Here is a 14,980-nt window from a genome sequence, read left to right on the forward strand (position 1 = left end):
CTCATCCTGTCACCAGCAACATCACTATTATCATCACCATCACCTGACATCATCACCACTGTGTGTCATCACCACCATCACCTTCATCCTCTTATCCCCATCCCCATCACCACCACCATCAGCACCACCACCATTATCCACGAGGTTCTGAATCCCCATGGCGAGTCGTCAGAGCCTATTCAACTGACCTGAAAGGACTGTCTTCCTCTTTTCTTCATCCCAGAAGGACAGTCATCTGACGGATGTTTTCCTCCGGGCGGTGGAGCATCCTTGGTGGCCTGAAAACAAGGAAAAGTGATGATCGCATGTCCTTGTGAGACAGCCTCTAAGTGGCCTCAAAACAAATTGGTCTGGCTTGAGCCTCCTACATGATTTCTGTGCAGTTTCACCTCCCTACCCTCATTTGTCGTGTGTCACAGTGTGGTTCCTTAGGAATCAATTAAGAGAAATTGAAGACAATAAGGTCTCTTTCTGTCCTTTACGTTCCCTTCAACAGATACTGGTTTCTTTCTGGAGGAACTGACTGTCCTGAATAAGCAGAGGCAGAGAAATGTTCATTTCTGTTATGTTGCTCTTCTGAGAAAAATGACAGGCATGAGCCATCTCTGATGTGTCCACATTGAAGGTAAAACACTCTTGTGGCCCCATGCACTGATTTTTAAACAGTAGCTTTAGAAGTAGGGCTTCCCTGGTAGCTCAGCTGGTAAAGAATCCACCTGCAATCCAGGAGACCCAGGTTTGATTCCTGGATCAGCAAGATCCCCTGGAGAAGGGATAGGCTATCCATTCTAGTCTTCTTGGGCTTTCCTGATGGCTCAGCTGGTAAAGAACCCGCCTGCAATGTGGGAGACCTGGCTTCGATCCCTAGGTTGGGAAGATCCCCTGGAGAAGGGAAAGGCTCCCCACTCCAGAAGTAGGGTGTGCCTGTGTGACACTGAACTCAAATAGAAGTCAGAGAAAGGGTCCACCCAAACTGTGCGAGGAAAACGTGCTGGGGAAAAGTGTTGGAAGAGAAACTTAAAAACAGTGCTGTTGCTTAGATCAGACATGGTTGCTCAGATAAGACATGGCTGCTCAGATCAGACACGGTTGCTCAGATCAAACGTGGTTGCTTAGATTAGATATGGTTGCTCAGATCAGACATGGCTATAGGGGACTGAAGTTTTCCCTTGCCCATGGGACCCATGGAGGCACAACAGAAAATCAAAGACTCCAAATATGTCAGTATTTGAGCTGCTGTGGTGGATGGTTGCACTGTGGCCTCATTAATGAGGGCTGGGCAGGGTACTGTTGGCCAAGCTAGACCCCAAGACCCAAATGTTAGTGAATCTGGAAGTACAGCAAGGGATCAACAAGGCCAGCTGGAGACTCCATGGGTCCGAACAGCTATTCAAGCAGACGAATGGCCCAGACTGCCAAGGTGACATGGCCAGCTGCCTGTTCAAGGCGGATGGAGCCTGGTGAAAACCTCAGAGAGGAAAACTTTGGAAAATGAGGCGAGAGGCTTGTGCCATTGGAATGAGCCACCATCCACACACCCAACCACTCGCCATCCATTCATCTATTTATACATTCATTCCTCATCCATTCACTTACGCACCCATCCACAAATCCATCTAAGCCTCTAACCATCCATCCATCCACCTACCCAACCACTCACCATCCATTCATCTATTTATCCATTCATTCCTCATCCATTCACTTATGCACCCATCCACAAATCCATCTAAGCCTCTAACCATCCATCCATCCACCTACCCAACCACTCACCATCCATTCATCTATTTATCCATGCATTCATCCATCCATTCACCATCCATTCACTTATGCAGCCATCCACAAATCCATCTAACCATCCACCCACCCATCCAACCACTCACTATCATTCATCTATTTATCCATCCATTCATTCATCCATATATTCATTCATCATCATTCACTTATGCAGCCATCCACAAACCCATCAAAGCATCTAACCATCCATCAATCCACCCACCCAGCTACTCACCATCCCTTCATCTATTTATCCATCCGTTCATTCATCCATGCATCCATTCATCATCCATTAACTTATGCAGCCATCCACAAATCCACCTAACCATCCATCCACCCATCCAACCCCTCACTATCCACTCATCTATTTATCCATCCATTCATTCATCCATCCATTCATTCACCATCATTCACTTATGCATCCATCCACAAATCCATCCATCCATCCATCCACTCACCCAACCATCCCCTCACCATCCATTCATCTATGTATCCATCCATTCATCTATTTATCCATCTGTCCATTCATCCATGCCTTCATTCATCCATTCATTCATTATCCATTCATTTATGCATCCACCCACCCATCCACTCACCATCCATTCATCTACCTATCCATCCATTCATCTATTTATCCATCATTCATTCATCCATTCACTTATGCATCCATCCACTACTCCAGTGTTCTTGCCTGGAGAATCCCAGGGACGGCGGAGCCTGGTGGGCTGCCATCTCTGGGGTCGCACAGAGTCAGACACGACTGAAGCGCCTTAGCAGCAGCCACAAATCCATCCAAACATCTAACCATCCATCCATCCACCCACCCAACCACTCAGCATCCATTCATCTATTTATTCATCCATTCATCCATCCATCCATTCATTCATCTATCCATTGATCATCCATTCACTTACACATCCATCCAGAAATCCATCTAACCATCCATCCATGTACCCATCCACCCACCCACCCATTCATCATCCATTCATCTATTTATCCATCCATTCATTAATCCATTCACTTATGCATCCATCCACAAATCCATCTAAGCATCTAACCATCCATCCATCCACCTACCCAACCACTCACCATCCATTCATCTATTTATCCATCCATTCATTCATCCACTCACTTATGCATTCATCCACAAACCCATCTAAGCATCTAACCATCCATCCACCCACCCAGCTACTCACCATCCATTCATCTATTTATCCATCCATTCATTCATCCATTCACTTATGCATCCATCCACAAACCCATCTAAGCATCTAACCATCCATCCATCCACCCACCCAGCTACTCACCATCCATTCATCTATTTATCCATCTGTTCATTCATCCATGTATCCATTCATCATCCATTAACTTATGCACCCATCCACAAATCCATCTAACCATCCATCCACCCACCCAACCACTCATCATCCATTCATCTATTTATCCAACCATTCATCCATCCATCCATTCATCATCCATTCACTTACACATCCATCCACAAATCCATCTAACCATCCATCCACCCATCTGTCCATTTGCCATCCACCCATCTACATATCCATTCACCACACATCTATCTATTCATTCACCCAACCATCCACCCACTGATCCATCATCCATCCACTTGGACATCCATCTACTAATCCATCCATCCATCCATCCATTTAACAAGAAAACATGATATATGAGGAAATTCCCCAGCCTTGGGGCCTCAAAGGCATAAAGACGCAGTCATCAGCAGAACTCCAGGCTCCCAGTCAAGGCTGAGGCTCCAAGAAGAAAGAGCCTGGAGACACAGGGGAAGGAGATGAGCTTGAGCGAGTCAAAGCCTAGGCTGTAGCAATCTCTCGCTGCAGAGGAACAAAGGATGACAAGGACCGGGATGGACTGCGTCGTCAGGCTCAACCCAGCCTCCAGCGATCGGCACCAAGGCACCTCCTTCTTGGGCAGCCTCATGGGAATGCGGACAACATTTGACCTTCTCCACAAAGGTGCTGCTTCAGAAAGGGCTTCCTCCACGGGGAGCTTTCAAACTCACTCGCGGTTTTTCCAGGACTCATTGGAAAAGACCCTGAGGCTGGGAAAGACTGAGGACAAGTGGAGAAGAGGACAACAGAGGATGAGATGGTTGGACGGCGTCACTGATTCAATAGACATGAGTTCGAGCAAACTCCGGGAGACAGTGAAAACTCAGAGAGATACTTACTGAGGGGAAAAATTAGCTCTGTGATTTGAGCTGTTAGGATGCAATCTCTGTGATCCAAAGCTCTTTGGAATGAATAACTGTGAACTGTCAGGCTTGGATAAGGGCAAGGTCAGAAAGGGAGAAGAGACATGTCTGGCTGACTCTCTTTGTCCATAAATATTTACGTAGACGGAGACAAGGAAATAAACTGTTTCTCACTTCCCAGGTGGCTCAGTGGGTAAAGAATCTGCCTGCCAAAAAGGAGATGAGGGCTCGATTTCTGGGTCAGGAAGATCCCCTGGAGAAGGAAATGCCTATCCACTCCAGTATTCATGCCTGGAGAATCCCATGGTCAGAGGAGCCTGGCGGGCTGCAGACTATGGGGTCACAAAGAGCTGGACACGACTGAGTGACTGAGTATGCACACGTGGTCAGGGGTTGGGGGTGGGCTTCCCAGGTGGCTCACTGGTTAAGAACCTGCCTACCCATGCAGGAGATGCAGGTTTGATCCCTGGGTCGGGAAGATCTCCTGGAGAAGGAAATGGCAACCCATTCCAGTATTCCTGCCTGGAGAATCCCAGGGACAGAGGAGCCTGGCGGGCTACAGTCCATACAGTCACAAAAGAGCTGGACACGACTTAGTGACTGAACAACAACACAGGCTATGGAGAGTGTGAAAAACCTCCATCAATCTAGGAAAGGACGCGAGAAACATTAGTAGTTTCTCCCATGCTTCCTTCTAAAAACGGTGTTTCAGATGGAGCTATCGCAAGCCATCTTCGCTGTACAACCTTGACGGCACAAAGAGTAAGGCTGCCTGAGAATTAAAGCAGGGACATCAGAGTTTCGTCGGTGCTCTGTGATGGCGTAGTGGAGTGGGATGGAGGGGCGGGAGGGAGGCTCAAGAGGGAGAGGGTATGTGTATACGTACGGCTAAATCACTGAGGAAGGCTTTCTGTTAAAATAGTCCAACTCTCACAGACGTATCCAAAATCACTGCAGATGGCGACTGCAGCCGTGAAATTAAAAGATGCTTGCTCCTTGGAAGAAAAGATATCACCAACCTAGACAGCGTATTCAAAAGCAGAGGCTTTACGTTGCCAACAAAAGTTCATCTAGTCAAGGCTATGGTTTTTCCAGTGCTCATGTATGGATGTGAGAGTTGGACTGTAAAGAAAGCTGAGCGCTAAAGAATTGATGCTCTTGAACTGTAGTGTTGGAGAAGACTCTTGAGAGTCCCTTGGACTGCAAGGAGATCCAACCTGTCCATTCTGAAGGAGATCAGTCCTGAATATTCATTGGAAGGACTGATACTGAAGCTGAAACTGCAATCCTTTGGGAAGAACTGACTCACTGGAAAAGACCCTGATGCTGGGAAAGATTGAAGGCGGGAGGAGAAGGGGATGACAGAGGACGAGATGGTTGGATGGCATCATTGACTCGATGGACAGGAGTTTGACCAAGATCAGGAGTTGGTGATGGACAGGGAGGCCTGGCGTTTTGCAGTCCATGGGGATGCAAAGAGTCGGACACGACTGAGCGACTGAACTGAACTGATCGCTGAATCACTTTGCCCTACAGCAGAAACTAACACAACATTGTAAATTAATTGTACTCCAATTTACAAAAAAACCCTGAAATCTATGCTCATCTCTTACTCCAGGGATGCAACCAGCCATCTGTTGAATGCAAACCAAGAGTCTGCCCAGAACTGCTTAATTGCAGAGCTGGGGAACACCCAAAAGTCTGATTAATGGAACATGGCTCAGTTCTACTGCAGGCAGATGGAAACATGACTGAGATTTAATAAGCGGGAATCCAGTTAATCGTATTTTCCCGGGTGTGTAGAGAGACTGAGCTAATGTGAGAAGAAGCCGTCGGCTTCAGTGAACCCTGCCCAGAGTGTGTACTGGACAATGGAACAGGCATCTGATGGGTGCTGGTAGGTGGCGGACACAACTCACCATCCTCAGAGTCTCATGTTAATGAGAGGGTCAATTCCTAGGCAGGTTGATGAGAAGTCCGGACTCCCAGAGGAGGAGGAGGAGGAGGAGGAGGAGGAGGAGGAGGAGGTGGAGGAGGAGGGAGGGGCCTGGGGATCTTGAAAAAGAGACAGGGGTCTGGAATTCTCAAAGAGGAGGAAAGGACAAACGTGTTTTTCTCTCTGCATTCCTTAGCCTACATTCCTTGGCATCACCAACTCAATGGACATGAGTTTGAGTAAACTCCGGGAGTTGGTGATGGACAGGGAGGCCCGGTGTGCTGCAGTCTATGGGGTCGCAAGGAATCAGACACGATTGAGCGACTGGACTGAACTGAACTTCTGTAGTCTTAGTCACATAAGTTTTTTTTTTTTTCTTTGATGATTATACAACAAAAAACTCAGCTTAAACTCTGTACTGGGGATTATATAAAAACAATGTATCCTGCTTGAGGACAGTTTCTCCTTCTGACTAAACCTGATATCTTAAAATGTATATTATGGGAGTGGGTCTGGTAAGATCTTTCTACTGTTAAGTTCTAACCCTGCTATCTTAAAATGTAAATTGTGGGACTGGGTCTAGTAAGATCTTTACAACCTTGAGACATGCTTTTGATTTATTATATAACCAATTCGAAAAGTATATAGCTCCCTTGCTTAGATTAGGGAGGGGGCACGCTCTGTCTTCCTTCTGATGTCTCTGTCAGATGCTTTCTCTGACCCTTTTCACTGTAATAAAACTTCTGCCGCACAAGAGCCCTTGAGTGATCAAGCCTGGTCCCTGATCCCGAAGCTAAATCTTGTTCTTCAGAGATCACGAATCCAATACCATTCACTGTAAGCTATCATTAATACACGCAGAACCAAAGTAGAATCATCCGTTGATAGGGGCTTCTGTGCTGCACCAGTGGTTAAGAATCCACCTTGCAATGCAAGGGATGCAGGTTCGATCCGTGGTGTGGGAAGATCCCACATGCGGTGGGGGCAGCTGAGCCCACCAGCCACAGCTGTTGACCTGAGCTCTAGAGCCTGGGTCTGCAAGAACAGAAGCTACCAAAACGAGAGGCTTGTGCACCAAAGCCAGAGAGGAGGCCCCGCTCACCACAGCCAGAGAAAGCCCGCACACAGCACCAAGGACTCAGCACAGACAAAAATAAATGTTTCTAAAAACCACCAATTATAACAAATCTAGCCTTTTGGTGTGGGCTGTGTTTATAATGGAAGAGACAGTATATGCTTTGTTGAAAGTGAAAGTCGCTCAGTCGTTTTGCGACCCCATGGACTACACAGTCCGTGGGATTCTCCAGGCCAGAATACCAGACTGGGTAGCCTTTCCCTTCTCCAGGGGATCTTCCCAACCCAGGGATCGAACCCAGGTCTCCCGCATTGCAGGTGGATTCTTTACCAGCTGAGACACCAGAGCAGCCCCTTGTACATGGTAGGTGCCTTCAAATTTGCTGTGAACCAAAAACAGCTCTAAAACATAAAGTCTGTTTAAAAAATAAGCAAGTAACAAATGGCATTAAGGTCAAAAAAGCGTGCATAACATCATATATATTAGTATTTGTATATGTAAAAAGAGTGTATCAATAATATCTATAATAGTATCTATAATACCTATATTATATATATATATAATAGTATAGAACACAAATCTTATATTAATATATCAGATCAGATCAGTCGTTCCGTCGTGTCCGACTCTTTATGACCCCATGAATCGCAGCACGCCAGGCCTCCTTGTCCATCACCAACTCCCAGAGTTCACTCAGACTCATGTTCATCGAGTCAGTGATGCCGTCCAGCCATCTCATCCTCTGTCATCCCCTTCTCCTCCTGCCCCCAATCCCTCCCAGCATCAGAGTCTTTTCCAATGAGTCAACTCTTCGCATGAGGTGGCCAAAGTACTGGTGTTTCAGCTTTAGCATCATTTCTTCCAAAGAAATCCCAGGGCTGATCTCCTTTAGAATGGACTGGTTGGACCTCCTTGCAGTCCAAGGGACTCTCAAGAGTCTTCTCCAACACCACAGTTCAAAAGCATGAATTCTTCGGCGCTCAGCCTTCTTCAAAGTCCAACTCTCACATCCATACATGACCACAGGAAAAACCATAGCCTTGACTAGACGAACCTTTGTTGGCAAAGTAATGTCTCTGCTTTTCAATATGCTATCTAGGTTGGTCATAACTTTCCTTCCAAGGAGTAAGCATCTTTTAATTTCATGGCTGCAGTCACCATCTGCAGTGATTTTGGAGCCCAGAAAAATAAAGTCTGACACTGTTTCCACTGTTTCCCCATCTATTTCCCATGAAGTGGTGGGACCAGATGCCATGATCTTCGTTTTCTGAATGTTGAGCTTTAAGCCAACTTTTTCACTCTCCACTTTCACTTTCATCAAGAGGCTTTTTACTTCCTCTTCACTTTCTGCCATAAGGGTGGTGTCATCTGCGTATCTGAGGTTATTGATATTTCTCCTGGCAGTCTTGATTCCAGCTTGTGCTTCCTCCAGCCCAGCGTTTCTCATGATGTACTCTGCATATAAATTAAATAAGCAGGGTGACAATATACAGCCTTGATGTACTCCTTTTCCTATTTGGAACCAGTCTGTTGTTCCATGTCCAGTTCTAACTGTTGCTTCCTGACCTGCATACAGGTTTCTCAAGAGGCAGGTCAGGTGGTCTGGTATTCCCATCTCTTTCAGAATTTTCCACAGTTTATTGTGATCCCCACAGTCAAGGCTTTGGCATAGTCAATAAAGCAGAAATAGATGTTTTTCTGGAACTCTCTTGCTTTTTCCATGATCCAGCGGATGTTGGCAATTTGATCTCTGGTTCCTCTGCCTTTTCTAAAACCAGCTTGGACATCAGAAAGTTCACGGTTCACATATTGCTGAAGCCTGGCTTGGAGAATTTTGAGCATTACTTTACTAGCGTGTGAGATGAGTGCAATTGTGCGGTAGTTTGAGCATTCTTTGGCATTGCCTTTCTCCGGGATTGGAATGAAAACTGACCTTTTCCAGTCCTGTGGCCACTGCTGAGTTTTCCAAATTTGCTGGCATATTGAGTGCAGCGCTTTCACAGCATCATCTTTCAGGATTTGGAATAGCTCAACTGGAATTCTATCACCTCCACTAACTGTTCGTAGTGACGCTTTCTAAGGCCCACTTGACTTCACATTCCAGGATGTCTGGCTCTAGGTCAGTGATCACACCATCGTGATTACCTGGGTCGTGAAGATCTTTTTTGTACAGTTTATACATATTATATATATTAATATATAGCATAGTACATACTGGGCTTTCCTGACAGCTCAGCTGGTAAAGAATCTGCCTGCAATGCAGCAGACCCTGGTTTGATTCCTGGGTTGGGAAGATTCCCTGGAGAAGGGATAGGCTACCCATTCCAGTATTCTTGGGCTTCCATGGTGGCTCAGCTGGTAAAAAATCCACCTGCAATGCGGGAGACCTGGGTTTGATCCCTTGGTTGGGAAGATCCCTGCAGGAGGGCATGGCAACCCGGTCCTGTACTCTTGCCTGGAGAACTCCATGGACAGAGGAGCCTGGCCAGCTACAGTCCACGGGGTTGCAAAGAGTTGGACATGACTGAGTGACTGAAGACAGCACAGCACATCATGTACACCACTGTCACGGCAAAAAGGTAACAGGAATTAAAGAGCCTCTTGATGAGAGTGAAAGAGGAGAATGAAAAAGCTGGCTTGAAATTCAACATTAAAAAACATAAGATCGTGGCATCCAGTCCCATCACTTCATGGCAAATAGATGCAGAAGCAGTGAAAGCAGTGACAGCTTTATTTTGGGGGCTCCCAAATCACTATGGACAGTGCCTGGAGCCATGAAATCAAAAGACGCTTGCTCCTTGGAAGAAAAGCTATGACAAAGCTAGACAGCATATTAAAAAGCAGAGACATCACTTTGCCAACAAAGGTCTGTCTAGTCAAAGTTACGGTTTTTCCAGTGGTCATGTATGGATGTGAGAGCTGGACCGTGAAGAAGGCTGAGCACCAAAGAACTGAAGCTTTGGAACTATGGTGTTGGAGAAGACTCTTGAGAGTCCCTTGGACTGCAAGGAGATTCAACTAGTCAGTGATACAGGAAATCAGTTCTGAATATTCATCGGAAGGACTGATGCTGAAACTCCAATCCTTTGGCCACCTGATGTGAAGAGCCGTTGTACTAGAAAAGACCCGGATGCTGGGAAAGACTGAAGGCGGGAGGAGAAGGGGACGACAGAGGATGAGATGGTTGGATGGCCTCACCGACTCAGTGGACAGGGGTTTGAGCAAGCTCCAGCAGATGGTGATGGACAGCGAAGCCTGGTGTGCTGCAGTCCGTGGGGGTCACAAGGAGTCGGATACGGCTTAGCTGAGCAACACTGAAGAACATCAACTAGTCCACCCCAGACTCCCGAACTATACTTCCTCCCACCCATCCCCATTAGGAACCACAAGTTCTTTCTCTAAGTCTGTGAGTCTGTTTCTGTTTTGTAAATAAGCTCCTTTGTACCATTTCTTTTTAGATTCTGCATATAAGTCAGGAGCTCTGGGAGTCGGTGATGGATGGGCAGGCGTGGCGTGCTGCAGTCCACGGGGTCACAAATACTCAGACACGACTGAACTAACTGACGGATACGGTGTTTGTCTTTCTTTCTCTACCCTAGTTCCCTCAGCATGACGATTTCCAGGTCCATCCACATTGCTGAAGATCAAATGCTGTTTTCTTTTTTAATGTGTGTGTCTCGAGTGTCTCTTGACTCCCGCCATCAGCATGGGGGCACAAGAGAGCCTTCCGAGCTTCCATGGCAACCACAACATGTCAGCTTCACTCAGCATCCTCGGGTCTCCCCGGGGAATGGGGGGGGGGTCCATATCCATCAGCCACAAGAACCCGGCTGCCAAGGATGATTAACGGGCTGAGCGTGCCAGCCTCCATGTAGCCAGGTCCTGCCAAGAACCATAAGGCAGAGCCTGAAGGAGGCAGACGCATCTGATCTGGCAAGAGAGCATGGAGGACATTAAAATTAACCTTGGGCCAGTCCCGGCAAGAATTAATTGCTTGTGACTGCGAGATTCCTGTCCGTGCCAGAGGCTGGCAACCAAACAGGATACATCACGGCTCTGAGCTTTGGCCGATCCGTTCCCTCCATGGACATTTGTGCAAATCTTGCTGTTTTTTTTTTTTTTTGTCTGCTCAACATGAAGGATCTGAGTTCCCTGACTTGGGATTGAATCGACATCCCCTGCATTGCAAGGGGAAGTATTATTCACTGGACCACCAGGCAAGTCGCTGCAAACTTTTCCACATGCAAGAAAAAGTAAGCTTCAGGAACATCTCCAGTCATGCCAACGGTCTGCAACCCCATGGACTTTAGCCTGCTACGCTCCCCTGTCCATGGGTTTCTCCTGGCAAGAATACTGGACTGGGTTGCCATGCCCTTCTCCAGGGGATCTTCCTGACCCAGGGATCGAACCTGGGTCTCTTGCATTGCAAGGCACATTCTTTTTCAACCGAGCCACCAGGAAGCGCACTCAATTCGTGAGGAAGGCCAAGAATGTAGCTCTGTTTGTAGGATCATGGAAGAAAAGTCTATCTAGAAAATGCCGGCAAGACGCCAAACGGACAGAAGATTTAAACAGATGTTTCTCCAAACAAGACATACAGAGACGGACAACAGACACATGAAAAGATGCTCAACATCGCTCATGATATACAAGCAGCTCTTACAGCTCAATTCCAGAAAAATAAATGACCCAATCAAAAAATGGGCCAAAGAACTAAACACACGTTTCTCCAAAGAAGACATACAGATGGCTAACAAATGCATGAAAAGATGCTCAACATCACTCATTATCAGAGGAATGCAAATCAAAACCACTATGAGGTACCATTTCATACCAGTCAGAATGGCTGCTATCCAAAAGTCTACAAGCAATAAATGCTGTAGAGGGTGTGGAGACAAGGGAAGCCTCTTACAATGTTGGTGGGAATGCAAACTAGTACAGCCACTATGGAGAACAGTGTGGAGATTCCTTGCAAAACTGCAAATAGAACTGCCTTATGATCCAGCAATCCCACTGCTGGGCATACACACCGAGGAAACCAGAATTGAAAGAGACACGTGTACCCCAATGTTCATCACAGCACTGTTTATAATAGCCAGGACATGGAAGCAACCTAGATGTCCATCAGCAGATGAATGGATAAGAAAGCTGTGGTACATATACACAATGGAGTATTACTCAGCCATTAAAAAGAATACATTTGAATCAGTTCTAATGAGGTGGATAAAACTGGAGCCTATTATACAGAGTGAAGTAAGCCAGAAAGAAAAACACCAATACAGTATACTAATGCATATATATGGAATTTAGAAAGATGGTAACAATAACCCTGTGTACGAGACAGCAATAGAGACACTGATGTATAGAACAGTCTTTTGGACTCTGTGGGAGAGGGAGAGGGTGGGAAGATTTGGGAGAACGGCATTGAAACATGTATAATATCATATATGAAGCGAGTCGCCAGTCCAGGCTCGATGCACGATACTGGATGCTTGGGGCTGGTGCACTGGGACGACCCAGAGGGATGGTATGGGGAGGGAGGAGGGCGGAGGGTTCAGGATGGGGAACACATGTATACCTGTGCCAGATTCATTTTGATATATGGCAAAACCAATACAATATTGTAAAGTTAAAAAAAAAAAAGAAAAATGCCAATCCAGACTACAGAGAGGTATCAACTCACAACAATTAGAATGGCCATCACCAAAAAGTGTACAAACCGTAAGTGCTGGAGAGGGTGTGGAGACAAGGGGACCCTGCGGCATTACTGGTGGGAATGGAAATCGGCGCACCTACTGTGGACAACATCACGGAGGGTCCTTAAAAAATTAAAAAATAGAGCAACCTTATGACCCAGCAATCCCACTCCCAGGGAATATATCCAGAGAGAAACATGGCCCCCGAAAGATGCGTGCACCCCAGAGTTCACTGCAGTGCTATTTACAATAGCCAGGACGTGGAACCCACCTAAATGTCCATCAGCAGAAGAATGGGTAAAGAAGACGTGGAACATATACACAACGGAATATTACTGAGCCGTGAAAAAGAATGAGATAAAACGTGAACTCCGGCAACACAGACGGACCTAGAGGTTGTCATACTAAGTGAGGTAAGTTGGACAGAGAAAGATAAATATCATATGATACCCCTTATATGGGGAATCTAAAAAAAAAAAAAAAGGATACAAATGAACTTCATCGTGAAACAGAAGTAGACTCCTAGACATAGAGAACAAATTTATGATGACCAAGTTGGGGAAAGGAAGAAAGATAAGTTAGGAGCTTGGGATGAAAATGCACACACTTCTGGGTATATAGTAGATAAAGGGCAAGGACCTACTGCACAGCAGAAGACTCGGGGCTCAGTAGTAACCTATATATGTAACTGACTCTCTTTGCTATACACCTGGAACTAACAACATTGTTGGTCAACTGTGTGTGTGCTCAGACGCTCAGTCGTGTCTGACTCTTTGAGACCCCATGGACTACAGCCCACCAGGCTCCTCTGTCCATGGGGATTCTCCAGTCCAGAGTACTGGAGTGGGTTGCCATTTCCTTCTCCAAGGGATCTTCCCCACCCAGGGATCGAACCCATGTCTCCCAAATTGCAAGCAAATTCTTTACCACCTGAGAGAGACGCCCAAGAATACTAGAGTGGGTAGCCTATCTCTTCTCCAGGGGATCTTCCCAACCCAGGGACGGAACCCATGTCTCCCGCACTGCAGGCAGATTCTTTTCTGTCTGAGCCCCCAGGGAAGCCCTCATCAACTATACACTCCAATATAAAAATTCAAAAAAAACTTTTTAAAGATGCCAAATGAGGCAGTGGGATGCGTTTTCGTATTTCACTCAAGTGTGATTTCTGCCTAGCTTACATCTGTCTCCTCCTCACCTCTCAGGTGAATGAATTCTGTGTTCCTTGCCCTCCTGTTCATTTTCCGGGGCTCCCTTCCCATTTCTGGGTCCTGACTGCTTAGGGACTGTCAACTCGCTCTGCCTCTGGGGGTCCTGAGGTTTCTGAACATCTCACGCAATGGACTCACATGGAGTGCTGCTCTTTGGTTTGCTGGGTTTTCAAATATCATTTATTTATTTATTGGTCATAACATGTGGCTTGTGGGATCTTGCTTCCCAGACCAGGGATTGAACCAGAGCCCTTGGCAAATGAACTCGTAGAGTCCTAACCACTGGGATTCCAGGGAAGTCCCACGTGGAGTCTTTTTTTTTTTTTTTTTTGGCTCCTCAGCTCTGAGTAGATATTCCCAGGAGGCTCATCGGTAAAGAATGTGCCTACCAAATCAAGAGATGCTAGGATCAGTCCCTGGGTTGGGAAGATCCCCTGGAGGAGGAATGGCAACCCACTTCGGTATTCTTGTCTGCAGAATCTCATGGACAGAGGAGCCTGGTGGGCTACAGTCCATTGGGCTGCAAAGAGTCAGACACGAGTAGCACACTCAGACACATCTGAGTAGATACAGTTAAAGGACTCCACAGATGGACAGGAATCCAGCCATTTTCTAGTTGAACCTCTGGGGCTTCCCTGGTACCTCAGTTTGTAAAGAATCCACCTGCAATGCAGGAGACCTGGCTTCAATCCCTGAGGTGGGAAGATTCCCTGGAGAAGGAAATGCAACCCGCTCCAGTTTCCTTGCCTGGAGAATCGCATGGACAGAGGAGCCTGGTGGGCTACAAGTCCATTGGGGTCGCAAAGAGTCAGGCACAACTGAGCTACTAAGCACAGCACAGCACAGTTGAACGTCCACGCTCTGCAGAGATGGAGAAATCCGTGCACTGCTTTGAGGAAAGAATTCTGACCTTGAAAAATGAAAGTTTTGTTGAAGAGCCTGGGGTGAGGGGGATGAGAGACGAGATGTCAAGAAGCAGAGCTGGGCAGCCGCCCGGGCTGCAGACACATGGGGGCTGAGAGGTGCCAAGTTCAGAGCGGATGAACTGCTTCTATTCCGATG

General features: G+C 46.6%; 1 protein-coding gene across 1 annotated transcript in view; it reads right to left on the minus strand.

The window, feature by feature from the left end:
- The window catches only part of DHRSX (dehydrogenase/reductase X-linked), a 188,021-nt gene that overhangs the window by 2,837 nt on the left and 170,204 nt on the right, over positions 1 to 14,980 (minus strand). Inside the window, exon 9 of the transcript XR_015158301.1 lies at positions 189 to 278. The gene's annotated coding sequence lies outside the window, so the exon portion shown is untranslated. The remainder of the gene's footprint in view (positions 1 to 188; positions 279 to 14,980) is intronic.

Source organism: Bos grunniens, chromosome X (genome assembly GCF_055505025.1).
Source record: "Bos grunniens cultivar Pamir isolate PY7600 chromosome X, Bosgru_T2T1.0, whole genome shotgun sequence".
Lineage (NCBI taxonomy): Eukaryota > Metazoa > Chordata > Mammalia > Artiodactyla > Bovidae > Bos > Bos grunniens.